This window comes from Rana temporaria, chromosome 3, assembly GCF_905171775.1.
Source record: "Rana temporaria chromosome 3, aRanTem1.1, whole genome shotgun sequence".
Classification (NCBI taxonomy): Eukaryota; Metazoa; Chordata; class Amphibia; order Anura; family Ranidae; genus Rana; species Rana temporaria.
In genome coordinates, this window is record NC_053491.1 from 308,351,658 (window position 1) to 308,377,885 (window position 26,228).

Sequence of the window (26,228 nt, forward strand, 5' to 3'; positions counted from 1 at the left end):
GGATTACAGATATGAAAACAGCTGCTTAGTATCACTGTTTGCATTTCACATTCTACGATTCTAATTTTTTTTAAATATATTTGTACACAATGTTTACAAACAATGTTTTTTGCCATAGAGCCATGTCCAGGTGTGTTGTTCCTGGGCCAACCTCGTATTTGGGAGAAACAATCTCATGTGAACGATGTTTCATATTAACAAAGCAAAATTTTTTGGAAAAACACCTTCATTTCAACATGTGTTCAGAAGTACAACCAGGCCAAGGAGACAGATGTAGAAATGTACCTGACCAAGCATTAAATAATAAAATTGTCCCCCCCCCCCAAAAAAGAAAGAACTTACTTTTCTTGATTATTATTTTTATCTTCTTGAACTGATGTGGCTCCCGCAGTTTCAAGTCGGACCAATGCTTCCGTAGCTGTTCTTTGGACCTGGTGACACCAAACATCCTCTTCATTCTCCTTGCCACTTTGTCCATAATGTTCCCCTTTCTGCGGTTTGGGGTCTTGTATGGCCCATATTGCCCATCATAGTCCTTCCTCCGCATTATGTCTACCAGCTCCACCATTTCGGCCAAAGCCATATTAGTGGCCTTATACCGTTTGGGCCTGGATCGGGACGTTCCTGCCTCTGTCCCTTCACTTGCGGCCTGAGAGCTTTGTGCACGCTCGTGTGACATCGCCATCTTTCCTTCCCACAGAGATTAGGGGTGTGGAAAAGAGGAAATGTTCCGTCATGGGCGGGGACGAGGGCGGCGTTTCATGCATACGCGGAGTGTAGAGAATGAATACGACGTGATTACCTAGGTTACGCGGAGATTATTCGCTCGTTTTACATAAGCTACATAGTTAACGCCATATTCTAAAGTTTGACATTGACTCGAGGGCATGGCAAAGGTGACGAGTGCGGCGTGTCAAGCATACGCGGAGTGTAGAGAATGAATAAGACGTGATTACGTAGGTTACGCGGAGATTATTCGAGGAGTTTACAGAAGCTACATAGTTAACGCCAGATTTGTGTATTTAACATTGATTAGGGGGCATGACAAAGGTGACGATGGCGGCGTGTCAGGCACACGCTGAGTGTATAAAAGGGAAACTACGTGATTACGTCGTTTACGCAGAGATTATTACAGCGTGCTTAACGAGGAGCTAGAGAGACTATAAGGTAAGAAATTACAACATGGGATCAGCAGAGGCCTAGAAACTTGAGAGCCATGGGATTGGGGTTTTGTCTGTTGTTTGCACCCTTTTAACGCTACTTATGTTTCTTGTGGACCAAAATGTTCTTTTGTTCTCCAAATGCTTTGACACATCACTAAATCTAGATGTGAATAATGCTCTACCTATTTTTAGTTTTTGGCAGGTGTATTGTGATCATGCAAGTATTGTTCTGTGTTGGTAGGTCAGAGGTAATTAGGAAGTGTATTTATATGTCAGCAATGCTGAGGGGCATGCTATCTACACATGAAATAGTGCCTTGATGAATGGTAAAATTATTAATAATTGGGGATGGTTAGAGATCCCACGTATTTTGAGAAATTTAACCAAAGGGTCTGCATGTAAACTCAGTTTTTGGATCAACAATGGGGCAGAGCTGGCCAGCATTTTAGCTTCACGAGACAGTGTGTTTGTATAGTAGCAGAAAAATCTGGGGCCACATATTCTGACAATGTGAATACTGAGCCTTTTTTAACTGTATTTTTTTATGTTTTTAACAGTGTTAATCTTGACCAAAATTAGTAACGAAAATACAAAAGATGGACCATATAGTGGGACCGGAGAATATTGTGAGGCTCATCCATAAATTCAGGGAAATGCCCATACTGTGGGATTCGAAAAACCCACAATATAATAATCGAAACCCAAGAACGGCAGCACTTGCCGAGATCGCTACATATATGCAAACTTGGATTCCTGGCTGCACATGCGACATAGTGAAGGATAAGATGAAGAACCTGAGGAGCGTGTACCGTAAAATAAATCGTCAACTACATGACCAAAGATCAGGAGCAGCAGCAAGCGTCAACCGTCAACGGAGCCCACTCTGTGGGACTACAAAGAGCTGGAGTTTTTGCATGATCAAATGGAGGGCCGGGCATCAATGTCAAGCCTTACTTCCAGCCGTCATCGCAGCGGACCTTCCATGGATCCCCACACCCCTGAAGAGTACAGTGAGGGGCTGGCTGACATGGAGCCAGATCTGCGAATCTCCACTTCTGAGGTAGAGTAGTATGCAACATATTTCTGGGCTGCTAATTATTGTTTGTTTATTGAGTTGATATTGGAATAAAAAAAAAAAGGAAAATAAAAGTCGTGGCCATAAAAATAGAGGTCAGGGATGCCAAGTGCAGGGGTCAGAAGGAGAGTCTGTTCAAGTTTAAAGTAAGAAAAAACAAACCAGTCTAGAGCAGGAAAATGTGTGTGATTTGATTCTGCCAAATATTACAACATGTCCCTTTTTTTGACACAGGAAGAAGAGACCAGCCAGGAGGTGGCAGCTCCTGATGATGAGGTCCATGTCAGCCAGGCGGAAGGGGTCAGTGGCAGCCAGGAGGAGGCCGGGCCCAGTACAAGTCAGAAGGTCCCCAGGCCCAGGCTCAGCACCACGAGCCAAGTCCCTCCCCTCCAGGTCAGGCAACCAGGCCTAATGAGGCGCAGGAGGGAAGTTGAGGACGCAAGCCTCGAAATGATTAAGGAGGCTAGTGCCTTAATGAGGGCCCCCCTCAACCCCACTGAGGCATACAGCGCCTACGTGGCACATGAAATATCCCAAGCGGGGGAGGATGATAGGAGGCTGGCCAAGGACCTCATAAACCAGGTCCTTTTATGGATGCACCGGGGCAAGCTGACCAGTCAGACTGAGCTGAGTGATCCGGCCTATCCTGCACAACACCTGCAACCTCCTCCTGCTGCCACAACATCCCCACCTGCAAGGGGCCATGGACGGGTCCGTGGAAGATCCCCTGCAATGCAGGCTGCAATGAAGGTTACAAGGAAGAGGACAAGGTGATTCCCGGCCTTCCAGATGATTCACGCAAAAACTGGTGATTTTTTGGACTACCACAGCCTGGGCTCCATTGGCTCACTTGCTGCTGCTCCTGGTTTTTGGTTTTGTGGTTCTTTATATTATGTTTGGTATGTGCTCCTCAAGGTTTCCCATTTTGTCCTTGACTATGTTGCCTGTGCAGTCTGGAACACAAGTCTGCATGTATGTAGCTATCTGAGCAAGTGCTGCCGTTCTAGTTAAATTAATTTTCTTTATTGACAAAATAAATGGCTTTTTGCTTTACTGAAAAACATTGTCTATTGTGTTTTAATACTGTGGTGATTATGCATGAAACCTTTTCAAAAATAATATGTGTCATTTACAAAAGACACAAACTCCTTTTGGGGGGGGGGACATTTGGTGTACCAACTTGGTAAACCATAAATCAAAAAAAGGAAAAACACACGCACAAAAACAATGGTGACATAACTTGCCAAACACACAAAAAAAAAAAAAAGGGCCCCAAAAAACAATGGTGACATAACTTGCCAAACACCAAAAACAAACAAAAAAAAGGGCACCAAAAAACAATGGTGACATAACTTGCCAAACACAAAAAAAAAAAAAAAAAAGGGCCCCAAAAAACAATGGTGACATAACTTGCCAAACAATAAATAAAAAAATAAAATAACATCAAGATTACATACAAAATAACATAACAGAAATATATACATGTGGAGGACATAAATAAAGTTACTACATCTGGATAGATAGCATCAGCAAGATAACGGGTTTATTCTAGCAAGAGAACGCTTTGAAAAAAAAGAGGCAATAAACGACACACTAGATATTTAAAATGACGAATGTGCCATGTCACAAACAAACGAGAGTTTTACCTGAACGAGCGCTCCCATCCCCTTATTTTGTCTGAGCATGCACGGATATTGTGTACTAACCAACGGATCTGTCCGGCGGACAGGTTCCCAGCGGATAGATTTCTTAGCATGTCAAGAAATTTTGATCCGCTGGAAATCCATCCCCGGGGAAAAAAATCTGCGGAAAAAGATCCGCTGGATCGTACACACCAGGGGATCTATCCGCTGAAACCGGTCCGCGGATCAATTCCAGCGGATCAATCCTCTCGTGTGTACGGGGCCTTAGATTTACCGGCAGACATGTAGTATGAGGGCCTGCCTGGTGGCATACGAGTTGAAAGTGCATAGGTCTGGCCTTGTATTGTATCGTTTTAGGGTTGAGTCTGGAGAAAAGGTGTGCAGGAAGATTGTATGGGGTGATACCAGCTCTTGGCTGTTCCCGGGGCCCTCACTTCCGATATATATGTGGGCATGCAGTATTCTCCTCAGTTAATATCCATATGTGTCCTTTCTATCCTAGATTACGTGTGTACCTTAATTGGTGGTCTGTGACTTGCATGCCAAGAATATCAGTGCCCCAGGGTGGCACTAGACTCCTGTCTTTCATGGGAGTCCTGTCTGAATGGTGAAGGCAGTTTGTTTTGTAGGGGTGAAGGATAACATAGTCTAATTACTGAATTGATAGAGGAGGGAGAAAGTGTGCAGCCTCTATGAGGGATCGGGTGTACCTGGTGGCAGGTGGTTTTCAATCCGGGTATCCTGACTATTTCCCATACTAAAGAGAGGCTCAATGGCGACTGTCTTTGGAGCGGGAGGTGGGTCATTGGGTACCGTAATCACTATAGAGCTGGAGATAATCAAGAACACATTGGGAGGCCCTGGGCTACATATCAAGGAAGGGTTAGGAAAATCCAACTCGTTCTATTCTCATCCCTAAGGGCAGGGAAGGAACTTTGGGCATGGACGGAACTTTGTGCATATATCACAGTTAATTTAGGTACTATCCTATCAGACTCTACTGGGTTACACCCTGGAGTCCATCCTGTTCTGAGAGTTGTGAGTCCAGACAGGAATTGAAAGAAATGTTGGAATGGGTGACTAGTATGACATAAATGTATGTGGTGCAGGTACCCAGGAGACTGGCACCTATGCATAATAGTGCGTCTGTTGGCCAAACTAGAGGGTGCCAGGTGATACATCAATGGGGTGAAAACTTCCTCGTAGAGGCTGTGTCTCAAGCTTAGCAGGCCCTTTAAAGAAGCTTTCGGTTACTGGACATGGGAGAGGCACACCTAGTTGATGTCTCACCTGAGAGGTTGAATCCCTGCACAAGTAATGCCAATAACTACATACAAGAACATGCCCTGTTAAATAAAGGGAATACACGCTGGCTAACAGGGTACAGTATGCCTTCATCACATGGCGCTGCAGCATCTCACAGTGGTTGATAAGACTATTACCCTGTATGTGCTGAGTATACACTGAATCAAGTGATTATTAAGTGACCAGTGGCTTTCTCCCAGAGATGTGCAGACACAGCATAAGGTTCACGCAGGACGCTTATTTCTGAGGAGTAACCCAACAGAGGAGGGGTGTATTCAGCACTATATAGGGGGAATAGGAGCTGGGATGGGTGTTAGACTAGTAATAGAGTGGACAGCGGTCTCCTGAGGAACAGACCCGCAGCCATGGCTTCAGACAATAAGCACGGCTTGGTTGCTCAGAGAGATTGGTGACAGTTGTGACAACATGCAACAAAGTTACATAATTACCCCAGTTTAATATGGCTCACGATTTTATCAACCGTGTTAAGAGGTTGGAAGAGAGTGTGATAGAGTATAGGACAAAAACATGTCATTGGCTCTGGCGTACATGCAGAGGCAGGCGGAGTTATTGACCAGTATCAGGCTGATTGTACAAATCTCTGTATGATGGGCGGTAGCCTGAGGAGTTAGCATCACCACTCAGTAAGACTTTGACAAAACTCGTCGCTTACCCTAAATCCAAAATGGTAGTCAAATGCCGGGAAGGGCTGTACTGGTTTGGATTGTGAGAGATGAGGTGCTGTATGTTCCCATATACGGAAGTGCAGACTCGGTCTGTAGATATGTTGGCATCAATGAGCTTACTGACTGGGGATTCTATCTTGGTGCATTTGGGGCTAAGTGACCCACATGTGATCAGAGGGTACAGAAGCTGAGAGCAGGTTGATATTTCCCCCTGTCAGAAGTGTGACCACGATGTTATTTGCATTCCAGGTCAATACACGGTGGTGAAGGAGGAATGTTGGGAAGGTATTTCACTGTGGGTTCTGGATGGGGAGATCATTACGGGGGAGGAAACACCTAGGTATAATCTAGGACATAGGGGAGTTTTGTTTCTTTGTCCTAGAGGATATCGATGGGGTGTCAGTCATGGAACTAGGGTGTTCCTTGGACCTACCAGGTGGTAGTGGGGCATGGTCACTAAAATCAAGTCACAGGGATGGAGTTTTTGTGGGTTTTGTCATTGTTTCAATGGTATATGTGCTGTTGTGCTCAATACCGAATGCTGGGGTATGGGTGCTGGTCTAGTGATGCACTGTTGTCAGCATTAGGTTGAATTGTACTCAACAGGGTACACTACCTCGGGGAGTCTATTGTACCTATTCTCTTGTCCTTGGGATGGATATAGGCAGAACCCCGGGTTACACCCCGAGTTGCCCTGAAGAAAGGTTTTTCAAACCGGACATCCCCTTTGCACTTACTGAAACTTCCGTTGGGATTCGGGGAGGAATTCAAAGATAGGTAGTTAAACTTTGGGCAACAGGATTTAAATGGTGCCAACAGTTTGTGGAAGGCGTGAATAAAAAGGCCCGTCTCAAGGGGTTTATAAGCTAAGGGGAGGGGGTGGAACAAATGTAATAACTGCTGGGAATTATCGGACATGGAGCTGGCTGAGAGAACATTTTAGGTGGAGGTGGGGTAGGCTTCCCAGATAAAAATTTTTTTTTTTTTTTGGACACCTAGGTGTGAAAAGGGTAGCGCCTGGCTGGACATATGGGGGGGGGGGAGAATATTCCCCCATTAGAGCAAAGAGAGACCTAATAGATACTGCCTTAGGAGCAGGAGGTGTTGTCCTGAGTAGCCTAAACACAAGGGATTTAGAGGTACTCAGAAACAAGCTAGGTACAACAATGCTGGCACAAGGAAGGGTCGTGTCTCCTGGATGCCGAGGAATTGTCCCAACCTTATGTAAAATACTTGGGGCAAGGGTATTGGTGCTGGTATCAAATGCTCAATGATGCCCTATATTCTGCCTACGGGTTGAACTGTACTCAACGGGGTACATTACCTCAGGGAGTCTACTGTACATCTTCCCCGGTCCTGGGAATAGATATAGCCGGGACACAAGGACGTACCCCTGTTACCCCAGAGAAAAGGCTTGATATCAAACCTGACACCCCCATACATCTACAGAAACTTCCTCTGGGATTTGGGGCTGAGTTAAAGGCTTGGCTGGTAGATTTTGAACAACAGGATGAAATATTAAATGTGCTAAGAGATGCTGAGAAAGAAGCCACTATACGACTCACCCATGATCAAAATAAGTTGATCCAAGTATCCCACGCTTTAGAGGCAGACGCTAGGATTTCATGGTGGGAAAGTATATTTGGGTATAGTCCTAACGCATCAGCTTTCCTAAACATTTTGCTCCGCCCTGTTGTTTTTCTAATCTGTGTAGCTTTATTGCTCTCCCTGATGCAAGTAATGATGTGCATTACTATCAGGAGAATGAACGCCAAAACTATGAGAATGTGCACCTCAACGAGGTATCTTCTGTCAAGGAACAGAAAAGCCACTAACTCAGAAACAAATTTCTGAAGAAGCCTGTTCCAATTCAGACCAATACAAATGTACCGTTTTTTAATATTCCTCGTTTAAACTTTTATCATGTTCGTGTAATTTTTTTAGTAATTTTTTATTTCTATTTTTTTTTATTCATTTTTTTTTTTCCATTACAATTTTTTTTCACTTTTTTTCACTTTTATACGTTTTTTTAAATTTTTGTAAAAGTTATTTTTTTATTCATTTTTTCTCTCTCGGTTTTATTTCAATTGTTATTCATTTTTTTTTAATGAATTTTCTCATTTCTCATTTTTTTTTTTTGTCAGTTTTATTTTTTTATTCTTTTTTATTTTTTTTCTCTCATTTTTCTCCCTGAAGTGTTATGGTTATAATTTGTTTACTTTTAATTTTTTTTAAGTTTTTTTCATTATTATTATTTTTTTCTCTCTCATTCCATTCAGGTGAGAAAAGTTCCAAAAGCTTTGAACTTTGTCCACCTGAAGGGGGGAGTAGTGCATAGACCTGGAAGAAAAAAATAAATAATGCATTCGACTTCTACATTATTAAGTGACCATGATCATGTTCACCTGTTGATCACCAATAGGGCAGAAGAGTCTATTTATTTATTTATTTTTTGAATACCGATTCAATGCTCTTTAACAATCGAAAGTGGAATCTAAACTGGAGATCTTGGTGGAAGCAGCATTGAATCTGTAGTTTTTATTTTTTATTATTTTTTTTCTATTTTCCTTATTCTTTTTCATTACTCACCTCTCTTCCTTTCCTCCTTTAGTATTATGCTCTCTAAGTTTTTATTTTTGGCTGCTATCATACATCTTCTCAGGATAATGTAACTAGGACATCAGTCATTTCATTTTGTTTTAAGGCGCGTGAGCATTAATTCTACCTCCCCTAGTCTACCTATGGCTTTATAGTCATAAAAGCCACCCCACTGCTCCTGTCTGACATTCCTCCAATAACTGTACACTGACGTTCTCCTTTCTCCTTTTATATTCATACATGACTGTCCGGAGGCCCACCCAACCACCACCTGAAGAAGCAACAACAACCAAGTCATTCTTTTTGAGACAAACGTGCCACGAAGAAGACTCTCCTGAACTTTCCTTCATAATGCTGAAAAAGTGCTGTCTCGCGGTCCGATCCAATTGTGACAATCATAACACCATATTTACAGGATACAGGACTAAATATGTAAGGATCCCGCCATCAATGTTGGAGTTCCGCTCCTCCAATGCAGAGGGGTGATGAAACATTGCAGTACAGACACTCATGGTTCGGAGCTGAAGTCTCAAAGGCACCAGGACTGTCTCAAGTCTACATTGACGAGTTACGGCGAGTTCAAGAAAGGAAGAGGCCGCAGTGGTGGTGGGGGAAGGGTCGGGGCTTCTGGGCCGTCGTGGGTGGGTACCGGATGATTGAAGGAGGACATAAGTTCAAGAATGAACTTCAGGGGGGACTGTGGTGGAAAGTTTGAATGTCATATTTATACCACGGGAACCAGTGTAAAGATAATGTATAATATGTTTTGCTAGACTGTTTCAATTTTGTGAAACTAAACACTCAGCTGAGCTGTAAAAAAATGACTTCTACAGTAGCCAAAGTGTCCTTTTGAAGCTGGACAGCTGGACAGGGGCCCTTTGCATAACTGGTGTGACTACACATCAAAGGTTGGCTTGACACATCAAAGAGAGTTTTTTTCATACTAGATACATTGCTCTAAGGCCCCGTACACACGATAGAATCCATCCGCAGATAAATCCCAGCAAATGGGTTTCTGCGGATAGATCCTATGGTGTGTACACGCCAGCGGATCTGTTTCCGTGGAGAAATCTCCTCTGGGATGGATTCCAGCAGATCGGATATTTGCTGACATGCACAACAAATCCATCTGCTGGAATCCATTCCAACGGATGGATCCGCTCGTCTTTACAGACTCACCGGATCCATCCGTCCAAAGGGATTCCCCGCACGCGTCGTAATGATTTGACGCATGCATGGAATTCCTTATATGACAGCGTCGCGCCCGTCGCCGCGTCATAATAGCGGCGACGGCGCGACACGTCATCGCCAGAGGATTTCAGCGCGGATTTCAATGCGATGGTGTGTACACTCCATCGCAGAGAAATCTGCTGAAATCCTCGAGAGGATTTATCCGCGGATACGGTCCGCTGGACCGTATCTGCGGATAAATCCTCTCGTGTGTACGGGGCCTAAGGCTTGAGATTCAACCAATCTGGTTGTAAGGCAATTTTACACTAAGGATTTTGAAGCCTGGAGACCAAATCAGTCAGGCAGAAATATTTTCTCTCTCTTGCCCTGAACATGTGGACCTAACAGACTGGTGATGTATCCTCTCTCCTTCCCCCTCTCTCTCTCTCTCATTCCCTCTCTATCTATCTATCTATCTATCTATCTATCTATCTATCTATCTATCTATCTCTATGCCCCTCTCTCTCTCTCTCTCTCTCTCTCTCTCCCCCTCTCTCTACCTCTCTCTTCCTAAGATTAATCTCTGTAACTTTTCCTTTCCTATGACTTGTCATTTCTTACTGATGTATCCAGTTTAGCCGTCTTACTGTTTGTATAATTGTGTGCCTTGGATATCATCTTGGTTTTAAAGGTGTTATAGGTTATGTTATGCTTGTAAATATTGTAGTAATACCATTTTTTTCTCTGTATCAATAAATGTAATATTTTTCTCTTTTTCGCAGCGCTATTCTTTGCTTTAATTTTTATATAGACAGAAAAGGTTTTTTATAGCTCAAATAAATTATTTACGTACGATATTAATATTCCTATGAATCGCTGATTTTGAATTATGTACGTGCGTTATTAATTATTCTATGACAATAGACACCTAACAAGTTGATCAAAGACACCACCATAGGGTCAATAAAGTGGTAAGACCATGCCCCGATAACCTTGAGTAATGCCATTAAAGACATTCGGGCGATGCAACATCCACCTTGGAGACTCAATGAAAGCCTGCTGCAGGACCCGGAGGTCTTGGCAGACGTGGGTGGTATGGGAAGCACACAAGGCCATGATTCGAGGAGTGCTTATTAAGCATGGCTCCCGACTCAACCGCCTCAAAACAGAGCAACTGACCTCACTCCTACACAAATTGCAAACACTAGAGACGGCCCACAAATTATCCCAGACCAGGCAACAAGGACTCAAACTTGACACCATACACAAGTCACGGTCCTCTTAGGCCTCGTACACATGACCGAACATGTCCGCGGACCAGTTTCCGCGGACATGTCCGACCGTGTGTAGGGCCGACCGGACAGTTTTTCGGCCTAGCAGACAGGTTTCCAGCGGACAAATGTTTCTTAGCATGCTAAGAAACATGTCCGATGGAAGCCTGTCCGTCGGACATGTCCGATGGTTAGTACGACTCATCGGACATGTCCGCGCATGCGTCGAAGTGATTCGACGCATGCGTGGAAGCATTGAACTTCCTGAGTCACGCACGTCGCTGCCACGTCACCGCGGTTTCTGTCCACGGGGATTTTGGTCTGATGGTGTGTACAAACATCAGACCAAAATCTGCCAGCAGACATGTCCGATGAAAACAGTCCGCGGACCGTTTTCATCAGACATTGTCAGGGACTCAGCAGCCGATTCGCGCTTCCGCGCATGCGCGCGCCACGCAAGTGCACGCGCATGCGCGCCTCTGCGTTCCAGCGTGGATCTATTCTACGGCGCGTGCGCACGCACACGCATCCACCAATCAGGGCGCAACCCGGCCTATTTAAACCAGCACCACACTCATGGTGGTTGCTGGTTTGTTGTCAGCTTTACCTTGCTTGAAAAAACCTTGAAGAGACCTGAACCTTGACCTGTTTTGACCCGGATTTGGACTTTGACTACTCTCTGCCTTCTCCTGCACTTGACCCCTGGATTGTTTATTGGACCCGCTGCCGTCTCTATTCCCTTTGACCACTGGCTTGCTGATTTGGACTTTCTGCCTTCCGGAACCCCTGACCACTTGGCTTGTTTCCTGGATCTCCAGTTATTTTGACCTGAACAGGCTACATCTACATCTACCACAGCTTCCCTGGAGTCTCCGCATCACAGCTCCAGTGACTTTCATCAAACCATCTTCTGCTGCTGGTAGCCGGTGCCTCTTTGTGCCCCTCCTCGCTGTCTCCACCTCCAGGGGGTGAGGTGCACAGAGTCGCAAAGGTAGCCGCCCTCGGCATCTCGGTCTCGTTGAGTACTTACTTTAAACGTTTCTGACAGTACAAACCAGCCAGATGTCCGAGGCCGACAGGGCGCGCTCTCCTTTCGAGACCTTATGCCAACAGGTCTCAGCACTTACGGAAGCAGTACAAAAGTTGCAGGATGGCTACTTACAGGTTGATGGTCGCCTTCAACAACTCGCCAGTCATCCTGGTCCTTCCGCTTCAGCCACAGCTCCCGCTCCTGGGGCCGCAGCTCCACAGGCCGCCGCAAGCCCACCTGTCGTAGTGACTCATCCTGAACCTAGAGTCCCGACTTCCGGAGCGATTCTCAGGTGATCGCAGAAAGTACCGTTCCTTTAAAAATGCATGTTCCCTGTGTGTTCGCACTACAGCCTAGAACTTTCTTTTCTGATGCAGTAAAAGTGGGCTTCGTTATTTCCCTCCTCTCGGAGGAACCACAGGCATGGGCGCATGGCCTCATGGAACAGAGAAGTCCAGTGCTGGATACACTTGATACCTTTTTTGAACAAATGGCCAGACTTTATGATGACCCGCACCGCCACGGCTGAGACTATCCTGCACAACCTTGGCCAGGGTAGAAGACCAGTAGAAGACTACACGGCGGAGTTTCGGAAGTGGTCAGCCGATACCGACTGGAATGAAGCAGCACTTCAGCAGTTCCGGCAGGGACTTTCGGAAGCTCTCAAAGAGGAGCTAGCCAGAACTGAAACTCCCGCTACATTGGAGGACTTGATTCAAGCTGCTACCCAACTGGATCGACGTCTTCGGGAACGGCGCTCTGAGCGTTTCCAAACGTCTCGTCCAACCTGGGCTCCTCCGAGACCAGCTCCAATGCATCCTCCTCGTCCAGCTTCCTCTTTCAACCCGGTCCCTGACCCAGATCCCATGCAACTTGGACTGGTCCGTCCTCCTCTCACTTCCGAAGAAAGGCAACGCAGGCGTCTAGCCAACCTGTGCCTGTATTGCGGAGCCTCCGGTCACTTCCTTCGCACCTGTCCGGTGAGACTCAGTAAGTGCGCACCCAAGTTTGCTCCTAACTGCCGTGTGGTCAGTGCCCCTCAGTCTTACCTTACTCTCTTTGTCTCTCTACAGCTACCGGGAGGGGTAACCCGATTGCCAGCGATCATTGATTCCGGCGCTTGTAGTAACTTTATGGATTCTGACCTTGCTCTGAAGCTACATTTTCCCCTCCAGCTAAAGGATCATTATCTACAAGTACGCTTGGCAGATGGCTCACTCCCCCGCTCTGGACTAATTACCCAACAGACTGACCCTATTTTTGCCATTACCGATTCCGGACACCAAGAACTTCTACAGTTGGACTTGATTCCATCTCCCATATTTCCTATTATTTTTGGCCTGCCCTGGCTACAGACTCATCAACCTCACATTGATTGGGCTGACAAGGAGGTCAACTTTGTGTCATCCTACTGTTCCCACAACTGTTTCACATCAGCTACCACCACCTGTTCCACCATCACCGTCTTGTCAGAAAACCTCCAACACGTCCCTCCGGCATACCTAGAATTTGCAGATGTATTTGACAAGAAACAGGCTGACCGCCTACCTCCCCATAGGCCTTATGATTGCTCTATCGATCTGTTACCTGGCGCAGCAATTCCTTTTGGCCGTATTTTTCCTCTATCAGAGACTGAATTAAAGGCTCTCAAGGTCTACATTGACGAGAACCTTGAGAAACAGTTTATTCGTCCCTCTTCCTCCCCTGCGGGGGCAGGAATCTTCTTGTGGAAAAAAAGACGGCTCCCTCCGACCCTGCATTGACTACAGGGAGTTGAATAAAATTACAGTTAAAAACAGATACCCACTACCCCTCATTCCGGAGCTCTTTCAACGGTTCCGTTCTGCTAAAATTTTCTCCAAATTGGATCTTCGAGGTGCCTACAACCTCATCCGAATTAGAACTGGGGATGAGTGGAAGACGGCTTTTAGATCCAGATTTGGCCACTTTGAGTACCTCGTTATGCCGTTCGGTCTCTGCAATGCCCCAGCTACCTTCCAACACCTTGTCAACGACATTTTTCGAAAACACTTGGATGACTTTTTAGTGGTATATTTGGACGATATTCTTATTTTTTCAGCTTCCATTGATCTCCATCGGGAACATGTCAAGACAGTCCTCACCATCCTTAGACGTCATAAGTTATACTTGAAAGCCGAGAAATGTGAGTTCGAAAAAAGTACAGTACAGTTCCTCGGTTTCATCGTCTCTACTTCTGGAGTTGCCATGGACCCAAAAAAAGTTCAAGCCATTCAAGACTGGCCAGTTCCCAAGGACAAAAAAAGGGTGCAACGCTTTATTGGTTTTACCAACTTTTACAGACGTTTCATCATTGGATTCTCCTCCATAGTAGCACCCATTACTAAACTCACCCACCAAGGTAACCGTTTTGTCTGGTCATAGGAGGCCCAGGAAGCTTTCTCCAAGCTCAAGTTAACATTTACCTCAGCACCTGTTCTACGTCATCCTGATCCGGCACTACCCTTCATACTTGAGGTTGACGCCTCCGAAACAGCTGTTGGGGCCATTTCTATCAAAGACAAGGACCTAAGGCCCTTCTGCATCCCGTAGCCTTTGCTTCTCGAAAATTAAACCCACCAGAGAGAAACTACGACGTCGGTGACAGAGAGTTGTTAGCGATTAAGTTCGCTCTTGAAGAGTGGAGATACTTGCTGGAAGGGGCAGTTCACTATATTATGATCTTCACAGATCACAAAAATCTAGAGTATCTGCGGTCAGCTAAACGTCTGAGGCCCAGACAGGCCCGTTGGGCTCTTTTCTTCACCCGATTTAATTTTCTTATATCTTACAGGCCCGGTTCCAAGAATGTGAAAGCAGACGCTCTCTCCAGAATGTTTTTGGAAGATCCCGTGACATCGGAGCCTGGCACCATTCTGTCATCACACAATTTTCTGTTACTTCCTCAAGCGGACCTTTTAACCTCTCTGAAGACTGCGTCCAGGTATCACCTCAACCAGGGGACACTCTCCCTTGAAAGACGGGACGAACTGCTCTGGTCTCAAAATAAAATTTTTGTTCCTTTGTAAACCCGACACCTAGTTCTCAGTACGTTCCATGACCACAAACTGGCAGGTCATTTCGGAGCTCGAAAGACCGCAGAACTGGTTTCTCGCACATTCTGGTGGCCAAGGTGGAGACATGATTGTAAGGCCTATGTATCTGCTTGTGTTCGTTGTCAGCGCAACAAGGGGCCGATTACGAAGAGTTGGGGGTTACTCAAGCCTTTGCCCATTTCTGAACGGCCTTGGTCTGAAGTCTCTATGGATTTTATCTTGGATCTTCCCCCGTTCGGGGGTTTCACCTCAATTTTTGTTGTTATTGATCGCCTTTCAAAGATGGCACACTTCTTACCCATGGTGGGCACTCCATCAGCAACAGAAACAGCCAAATTATTTTTAAGGAAGTTGTCCGGCTTCACGGGACTCCCAAAAGTATCGTCTCTGATAGAGGCGTGCAATTTACGTCCAAATTTTGGAGAGAACTCTGTAAAACCCTTGACATCAAAGTTTGTCTCTCATCAGCTTATCACCCACAGAGCAATGGTCAAACAGAAAGAACGAACCAGACCCTGGAGCAATATCTCCGCTGTTTCTGTTCAGCCTCTCAGGATGACTGGTCCTCATTACTCCCATCCGCAGAATTTGCGTACAACAATTCCATCCATTCCACAACCAATCAATCAGACTCCTTTTTGGTCCAACTTCGGGTTTCATCCTTCATTTTTACCAAATTCCTTTCCTGAAACGTCAGTTCCAGCTGTCCAAGAGCTCATAGCCTCTATTCAACAAAACTTTAGGAAACTCCAGGAAACGATGCATCAGGCTCAGAGGGACTACAATTTTTTTTTGATAGGAGGAAGAAGGAGAGTCCGACTTTTCAAATTGGGGAGAAAGTCTGGTTGTCAGCTGCAAACCTCAGGTTACACATACCTTCTCGGAAGTTAGGTCCGAGGTTCGTCGGTCCTTTTAAAATCAAACGAAAAATTAATGATGTCGCTTTCGAGTTGGACCTGTGGAAATCGAGGGTGAGTTAGAGTTCGAGGCTGAGGCCATTCTGGGTTGCAGAAAAAGAGGAAGACAGCTTCAGTATTTGGTGAAGTGGAAGGGTTATCCTCCGGAGGATAATTCATGGAAGCCATCAATAAACTTACACGCTCCGCGGCTAATCCGAGCCTTTCATCAGAACCATCCAGAATTGATGTCCAGCTTGGGCGTCTGGAGTCCGCCCCTTGGGGGGGGGGCACTGTCAGGGACTCAGCAGCCGATTTGCGCTTCCGCGCATGCGCGCGCCACGCACGGGCACGTGCGCCTCTGCGTTCCAGCGTGGATCTATTCTACGGCGCGTGCGCGCGCACACGCATCCACCAATCAGGGCGCAACCCGGCCTATTTAAACCAGCACCACACTCATGGTGGTTGCTGGTTTGTTGTCAGCTTTACCTTGCTTGAAAAAACCTTGAAGAGACCTGAACCTTGACCTGTTTTGACCCGGATTTGGACTTTGACTACTCTCTGCCTTCTCCTGCACTTGACCCCTGGATTGTTTATTGGACCCGCTGCCGTCTCTATTCCCTTTGACCACTGGCTTGCTGATTTGGACTTTCTGCCTTCCGGAACCCCTGACCACTTGGCTTGTTTCCTGGATCTCCTGTTATTTTGACCTGAACGGGCTCCCAGCCCCATGGACTTTGTTTTGCACCTGCATCTCTGCTACATCTACCACAGCTTCCCTGGAGACTCCGCATCACAGCTCCAGTGACTTTCATAAAACCATCTTCCGCTGCTGGTAGCCGGTGCCTCTTTGTGCCCCTCCTCGCTGTCTCCACCTCCAGGGGGTGAGGTGCACAGAGTCGCAAAGGTAGCCGCCCTCGGCATCTCGGTCTTGGTGAGTACTTACTTTAAACGTTTCTGACAGACATGTCTGGTCGTGTGTACGAGGCCTTACAGTTCAAAGCCAAATCGGCGTTACAGGTCTGCCGGAGGAAATTATACGAGTCAGGTAACAAATGCGGAAGCCCAAACGTTACGAGCACAAAGGCTTGCATCTTACATACCACACATCATATCCTCTACGGGACAGAAAGTTTCTCTACCACAACGCATTGCACAGGAGTTCAGTTCTTTTTACGAGACTTAGGGTGGTGGGGGCCCCTGGGCTTGAGTGTTGAAGGGGCCCCCTGGAGCCGAGAATTGGGGGGGATCGAAGTTGTTGAGCGGGGGGGGGGGAAATGAAGTTGTTGAGCGGGGGGGGGATTTTGCAGTTGTTGAGGGGGAGTGCCTCTCACCTGTGCCAACAGCCGGGGCCACAGACTGTCATTAGCCCAGCTGTCGGCTTTCTTCCCTTCAGCAGCCACAGTCCTCCACACACCACTCCGGTTCCTCCTGCTTCCGTGCTGCCTCCTCCTCTTGCAGTGCGGGAAAATTAACCCTTTTGCGGGACTGCGGGAAGAAGCTGTCTGTGCGGGAAAGTCCCACAGAATCTGTGCATGTTGGGAGGTATGCGCAGGGCCGCCATCAGGAATTTTGGGGCCCCTTGCACAGCTTAAGGCATGGGCCCCCTGAAGCAGAGAACCTAGGGGGGGTGGGGGTGCTGCCGTCTGAAATTGAGAAGCGTGGGGGCCTTTACAAAAAAAAGAAGAAAACAAATATATATAAATATATGTAGCCATCCGGGGCCCTGGGGACCTCTGGGCCTTTTAATAAAAAGAAAAAAGAAACCTCTGGACCCTTTAATAATAAAAAAAAAAAAACATTTATAAAAAAATACATAAAAAAAGGGAGGTTGCCAAACCCGGGGGCCCTGGGGACCTCTGGGCCTTTTAATAAAAAATAAAAAAATAAACAAAAATAAAAAAATAAACAAAAATAAAAAAATAAAAAAAATAAAAAAATAAACAAAAATAAAAAAAATAAAAAAATAAACATTTATAAAAAAAATTAAAAAAGGGGGGGTTGCCACATGGGGCCCTGGGGACCTCTGAGCCCTTTAATAATAATAATAATAATAATAATAATAAATATATATATATATATATATATATATATATATATATATATATATATATAAATAAATAAATAAATATATAAAAAAAACATTTTTTTACAAAAAATAAATAAAAAAAAGGGGGGTTGCCGTCCGGGGCCCTGGAGACCCCTGGGCCCTTTAATAATAATAATAAAAAAAAATATATATATATATATATATATATATATATATATATATATATATATATTATATATATAAAAATAAAAAATATATAAAAAAAACATTTTTTTACAAAAAATAAATAAAAAAAAGGGGGGTTGCCGTCCGGGGCCCTGGGGACCTCCGGACCCCTAAAAAAAAAAAAAAAAAAAAAAAAAAAAAGGGGGCCCCCTATTGGGTGGGGCCCCTGGGCTTGAGCCCAGTCAAGGCCAATGGTAAGTCCGGCCCTGAATCCCTGTACAATTTGAACTCGGAACCATCCCATAGGGATGAGATATCGGGCTATGTTACTACATCCCTTATGCCCTCACTGCTGTCAAGAAACAAAGAACTATTAGACAAACCCATCACGCTACCAGAACTTCAACTGGCATTGAGCAATACCAACAAATATAGGAATCCGCGCTTAGGATGTGTTTGTGCTGCTGCCTCCCTGGAAGATATTGAGATCAATGTATTGGGATAAATGATATAGTATATAAGGAGTGGGATGGTGGCGCTGCAAGCTTGACCAGATCAGCAGATGATGGTCATAATCCCTGTATACAAACAGGTGTTGGGTAATCTGGGTGAGGGGTAAATCCAATGAAGTGAATTCCCCTTGGTGTACCACTTAGTGGAGGATACAAATCCTTCTGATTACCCTTTTTAATAATGCCAATAGGGTTACCACATAGATGGTTGTTGCCAATGTGTCAAAGTGAAAGTGCGTGTCACAAATGTGATAGTACAGAGTACTAAAAATCGGGTGTATATGCAAATCCTGGAAGATTTGTAATAAAAACAGCAAAACATCTGAAAAAAAACAAAACAGAAAGAACAAGGGTCAGGACCCTGTGCAGGCGTCAAAAGTTGCACTGCTGCAGGAATCAGCAGTTGTATGGATGAAAAAGGTAAAAGGTGTGTGTTTAGGTGAAAGTGCCACAGATGTGCTAGTATACAAAAAATATATAATAAATAATAATAGTGGTAAACAACAATAAACAATCCCGGAGTTACCGGAACGACACACCACAATCCTAATGGTGTCCCGATGTCCCAATAGTGATAAGAATAAATGAGAAAAATACCCCCGGTGTGGGTTTCCTGGAATCAGTGCAAAAAAATAAAAAAATAAAAAATAAATAAATATAATTATATATATATATCTGAAGGTGAAATCCTGTGCCCAGGCAATGGACAGGATACTGTGCGGGTAGCAGTATAAAGGTTGCAGTAATATTAAAGTTTCAAGCCTGCAAATAAAAATAAAAATACAAATACAAGTAACCTTCAAACCCTATAGACAAATCATATGACATGAGTCCTTATTCCCAGATGAGTCCATAAAAATGTACAGAGAATGAAACTAGAAGCGTAACAGGCCCAAAGTTTGTGAAAATGAGAGATACTGCTTCTATAGTGTCATTCCTGGGTGCGAGTTAACAACAAGATATTGGTGACTTTTAGGTGCCAATCTGCTATGATCCAGTAATGGTGACAGCTGTGCTCCCCCTCATAGGTCCCCACTCACCAGAAGTCGTCACCCCCCAGGGGGCAAAAAGCGGATGGTGGTGGTACCTTGGCATCTGTTGTTGCCTGATCTTCTATGTTGGATCCACAGCGCTCCCTTCTTTTCCAAGGACCAAGAGGTCTCTCAGGTGCCAGCAATATGTCACTCAATAGGTAAAAATAAAGAAAAAAATCCACATAGCGTGATATGTTTCAGTTATTTGGAGCTACCAAAAAACTGCTTTATTTATAAAAAAGTGTATTAGATTAAAAAATGGAAGTCAAAGACTCCACTGATGTCCCTGTGCAGTGGGTACCTCCCACAGAACAAACTGTTAAAAACAAAGATCAAAGTAAATCACAAAAGAGAAAAATAGCACGCTGCACTGGCCGCCTATCTCTCACTGGCTGTGTGTATCAAGCTGCCGCTACCGTCGTATGATGTCCTCCTTCGGCGTCTGTGTGTGGTATGGCAGTGATCAGCTGGGAAGTGTGGCGTGCTGCCAGGTAGCATGCGAACGTACGTATGAGCTTGTTAGTAGGTCATCTGACGCGTTTCGTCATGTGACTTTTTCAAAGGTGATACAAGCTCCATGCGTACTGGTTACTTTATACGCGGCTGCAGATGTATCACGCCCCCAGGTCGGGTCTGATCCAAAGGAGGCCTCCCTCTATTTTTAACCCTTGGAAATATAAAAAACAGGGGACGAGATAACCATATACTCGTCCACTGTATTGATACATTGAATACAGTGAAGAAACATTAAGTAGTACAAAAGTCTAGTGACCAATTTAGTCTATAAGCATATACGTTCCGTTGTTAACTCTAATGAAAAAAAAAAAATAAGGGGAAAAGGAGGTAATATAGCACCAAGAAGAATGGAACCATACATTAAATGGTCAGGGAGTGGCGTTCATAACCATAACAGACCACCCCGTACCAAACCCATGTCAATCCTAAGTGACTAGAGTGTAAAGTGGGGTGTATTAAAAAAATGTTAAAGACGTGTGTAAAGAATAGAGGGTGTCCTCAACCTTTTCCAGCTAGGGGGGATGGCTATGCTGGAGCAAGGGGAGTATTTACATGGACCGTAGGGGGCAAGAGAGATGCTGCTTAGTGCATAGGTTCCAATTAAAGGGCATAGGTGCCTTTCGGATATCATTAACCCATTAAAGCTGTACCCCATATTGTACAATATATATGAGAATTTCTATGGGATCTTGTGAAGGATTTTTATGAGATCATTATGTGTTGATCACCGGAGAGGGATTAACATATTAAATGGTATATATAAAACATGTTAAAGAGAGGGATGAGAATATCCTCACATGTAGTATGCATGTGGATATTGAGGTATGGAAGGGTGCCACGTCCTAATGTATATAGTAGAGGAAATAACTAAGGGCTAGTTGTTGGACTTTTTAGGCACAATTGGTTGTTCAGAATATAGTCACACTGGGCCATATTCTGAGTAAAGTTACGATGGAGTAACTCAGGATACTCCATCGTAACTCCCTTTTTTGACCCGTGTATCTATGCTCCTGATTCTCAGAATCATTTTTGCATAGATACACTTAAGATCCGCCATCTGTAAGTCACTTACACTGGCGGATCTTAAATGCAATGACGCCGGCCGCCGCTAGATGGCATTTAAGTGAAGGAGTCATTTGCGTATGCAAATGATCCTTCTACGCCGATTCACGAACGAGTTCGCGTCGCGTAACCGTCGCTAACGTCGTTTGCGTAAGCGGAAACTTACCCCTGCTATATGAGGGGTAAGTTTCCGCAAGTCTCGCGTAGGCCATGTTACGGATGGCGTCGGGTCCCCGTCGTGTTTTTTCGTCGGATACGTCGTTTACGTAAGTCGTTCTTGAATACGACTTTACGTCAATGACGCACACGTCGGCGTCATTGACGTTTTCCGCCGAGAACTGGAGCATGCGCACTGGGCTTTTTGCAGCCCGGCGCATGCCCAGTTCTTTTGTATCGGGGGCGCGCTTCATTTGAATAGAAGCCGCCCCCTTGGAGATCCGCCAGGCTACGCCGGGACACTTACACTCCGCTGTCCCAACTTATGGAGCAAGTGGTTGGGGAATACAACACCTGCTCCAGTAAGTTGGGACAGCGGAGTGTAAGTGCCCTAAGCGAAGCAGGCGGATATTTACTCAGAATATGGCCCACAGAGAATAATTTTCTCTAAAAGATTTCTGAATTTATTAAGACATAAAAAGAAAAAATTATAATGCATAATAAAAGGAGATTGTCATTCGCAGCAAAACTATCTAATAGGCTAACTTGGCAAGCCTCTCCAAGTACAATAACAGGAATAGTAGAGGGTAACAGTATATCAACAATAAGGTTGGAAACTTTCAAGGCATGAAAGGCAACCCATAAATACAAATGATAGTCCTGTGTGGTTGTGGAGGTGCAGGCAGGGGTTGTCTGCGATGGTATGGCTTGCTAGGTTTAGCTGACTCGACCGGTTTTGCGCTATCTCACAGCGCTTCCTCGCGGAGTCTTAGTATGGTTGGCTGCAGAATAACATTGGACAAAACATAGAAACAAGAACAGAACAAATAAAATCGAAAAAGTAGATCAGTTTGGACAATGACAAAAATGATTTATAAAAACATACATATAAGGGCAGGCACAGAGCAACACTATACCCCAGGTGAAAGGGGAGGGGGGAAGGGGGAGGGGGAGAAAGGAAAGGGATAGAGTAGTAAGGAAAAAAGAAAAAGAGAGGGGGGGAAGGGGGGAGGGGTCGGCGGGGGAAAGGGTTAGGGAATAGGAGGGAAGGAATAGGGGGAGGGGCAGGGGAAAAAAGGGAGAGAGTGAGGGGAAGAAAGAAGGGAGGGAGTGGTCATGAGAACCGAAAATAGCAGAAGAAGGTGTAGTCAACCATAGAGCATTCCCTCAAAAATACAATGGGAGCGGGGATATAAGGTAATAATGTATACAAGGAGATGGACAAAATTCAAGAGGTAATGATTAATAGGCTAAGGAAGCTAAAATGAATACTCACAGATAGTGTTAAAAGCAATGGTAGTGATCCATAGGATGTAGATATTAAGCATAGGGATTTCCTAGCAAAAGGGTTAGCTATGTCCGGGCTGCTGGACGTATATAGATAAATAGTGAAATGACCCCAGAATAGGGTAAAAAGTCTGGAGAATAATAAACAAGGAATAGTTTAAGTTTATACAAATTAAGTTGAAGTATGATGGACAAAACACTCATTAGATAGCATTAACTAGAATAGCACTCTACCTTCAATGGAGGAGGATAATGCCTAGGGGGAAGGGAGGAAGAAAGGACGTTTCTTTTTACCCTGCCACAAATTAAAAGAGATGCCTGGTAGAAAAAGTACAAAAGGTAACCATGCCTGATTATCAGCCTAACAGAGGCTATTAGGGCAGCGGTAGACCTGGTAAATAAACAGGGAAAAAGGAAGGCAATTATTGATTCAGAAAGTACTGAACTAGAAAAGATACAATTTCTGGGGAAATTGTTCGGTGTGGTCTTGCCTCCACCAATACTCCTGACTGGAGACGGTGCCCCTGGAGACGTAAATGTGATCCAACCGTGTGTCGATCCAATTCGGTCCATTGCCCCATCAAAAACTGCTCCATCAAAAACTAGCCCATCAAAACTGCACCATCAAAACTGCACCATCCTATTTGCCCCATCAAAAACTGGCTGCTATGGAGGGTTGCTATGGACTGGTTGCTATGGACGGGTTGCTATGGAGTGGTTGCTACGGACTGATTGCTATGGACTGGGTGCTATGGACTGGTTGCTATGGAGGGTTGCTATGGACTGGTTGCTATGGACTGATGGCTATGGACTGGTTGCTATGGACGGGTTGTTATGGACGGTTGGTATGGACTGGTTGCTATGGACTGGTTGCTTTGGACTGGATGCTATGGAGGGTTGCTATGGAATGGTTGCTATGGACGGTTTCTATGGAGTGGTTGCTATGGAGGGTTGCTATGGACGGATTGCTATGGACGGTTGCTATGGACTGGTTGCTATGGAGTGGTTGGTATGGACGGTTGCTACGGACTGGTTGCTATGGACTGGTTGCTATAGACTGGTTTGCTATAGACGGTTGCTATGGACCGGTTGCTATGGAGTGGTTGCTATGGAGTGGTTGCTATGGAGTGGTTTCTATGGACTGATGGCTATGGACGGTTGCTATGGACTGGTTGCTATGGACTGGTTGCTATGGAGTGGTTGCTATGGACGGTTGCTCTGGATTGGTTGCTATGGACTGGTTGCTATGGACGGTTGCTATGGACTGGTTGCTATGGACTGGTTGCTATGGAGGGTTGCTATGGAGGGTTGCTATGGAGGGTTGCTATGGAGTGGTTGCTATGGAGGGTTGCTATGGAGTGGTTGCTATGGAGGGTTGCTATGGACAGGTTGCTATGGACTGGTTGCTATGGACTGGTTGCTATGGAGTGGTTGCTATGGAGTGGTTGCTATGGAGGGTTGCTATGGACTGGTTGCTATGGACTGGTTGCTATGGAGGGTTGCTATGGACTGATGGCTATGGATGGGTTGCTATGGACGGTTGCTATGGACTGGTTGCTATGGACTGGTTGCTATGGACTGGTTGCTATGGAGAGTTGCTATGGAGGGTTGCTATAGAATGGTTGCTATGGACAGTTGCTATGGACAGTTGCTATGGACTGGTTGCTATGGACTGGTTGCTATGGACTGGTTGGTATGGACGGTTGCTTTGGACTGGTTGCTATGGACGGTTGCTATGGACTGGTTGCTATGGACTGGTTGCTATGGACTGGTTGCTATGGACTGGTTGCTAGGGACTGGTTGCTAGGGACTGGTTGCTATGGACTGGTTGCTAGGGACTGGTTGCTATGGACTGGTTGCTAGGGACTGGTTGCTAGGGACTGGTTGCTAGGGACTGGTTGCTAGGGACTGGTTGCTATGGACTGGTTGCTAGGGACTGGTTGCTATGGAGTGGTTGCTAGGGAGTGGTTGCTAGGGAGTGGTTGCTATGGACTGGTTGCTATGGACGTTTGCTAGGGACTGGTTGCTATGGACTGGTTGCTCTGGAGTGGTTGCTATGGAGTGGTTGCTATGGACTGGTTGCTAGGGACGGTTGCTATGGACTGGTTGCTATGGACTGGTTGCTATGCATGGTTGCTATATGCAGAGCATGCTGAAGTTACGCAGAGCCAAAAAAAACTGAGCCATATCACCTCACAGTGTGTGGGAGGAGCTATAGAAAGCCCTCACAGATGTGTGTATGAAGGATTTTACCTCAGCGTCTCATACATATGCAAACACACTCTACCAGGCATCTCAAACTGGCGTCCCTCCAGCTGTTGCAAAACTACAAGTCCAATGAGGCATTGCAAGAATGACAGTTACCAGCATGACTCCCACAGGCAGAGGCATGATGGGACTTGTAGTTTTACAACAGCTGGAGGGCCACCAGTTTGAGACCCTTGCTTTTAGCAGAGGAAAGTTCCCTCAGCCTTGTGTGGGAGGAGCCAACTCACCTCACAACTGTTTGTGAGGTGTTATTAAACTCCTCAGCGTTTCCTAGGAAACCAATTGTTTGGTTTGCAGGCTCTCTGTAAACACAGCAGAAATTGAGGAATGTTTTTTGAATACTTGTCCTTCAAATTAAGGTATTTACCTCACAGAAAACACCTCACAACTGTGTGTATGAAGGTATTTACCTCACAGAAATGCCTCACAACTACCTCACAGCTGTGTGTATGAAGGTATTTACCTCACAGAACTCACCTCACAGAAAACACCTCACAACTGTGTGGGAGGAGCTATATAATCCCCTTACAGCTGTGAGGACTTTTAATTACCTCAGCGTCTCCTAGGAAACCAAATGTAAACCTATGCAAACACACTCTAGGCAGATTCTCAGCTCCTGGATTTATTTTTTAATACTTGTCCTTCAAATTGTTGTATTTTAAAAACTATAAATCGCACAGCGAATATCTTTATATATTCTTTATATTTTACAAAAGTGAAAAATAAAAAAATAAAAAATGTAGCGCCAACCTATGTGAACAATTGTATCCACAAAGTGGCCCCAAATGGACAGACACCCTGTGGGGAAATAGGTCCAAAAACTACACTGGGTACACGATGGGAAAAAAGATCATATATAACATGAACAGAAAATAAATGACGTTCACGGTTAAATATGAATAAGTGAACAAACAAGGTAAATAAAGTAATTAATTAATTGATAAGTCATGTAAAAGTCTGTGACCACAAATACAATTCATAAGTGAAAAAGTCCCATATATATGTGTTGGGGTGGTTCCTTATGATACATTCATAGCCTGTGACTACGTTCAGATATTCCTCTCAGTTGGAAAACAACACCTCTTCACACGGAAAGGCAAGAACCTCTTCTCATGGACATTCCTTGGTAAGTTAAAAGATAAATACTCTTACCGACTCCCGTTGACCCACATCTCACCGTACGGTGGGTAGGTCTCCAAGGCTTATATGGGCTCAGATACCCTCCAACAGCACCGATAAAGGAAGAAATCCTGGTTCTGATGTTCCT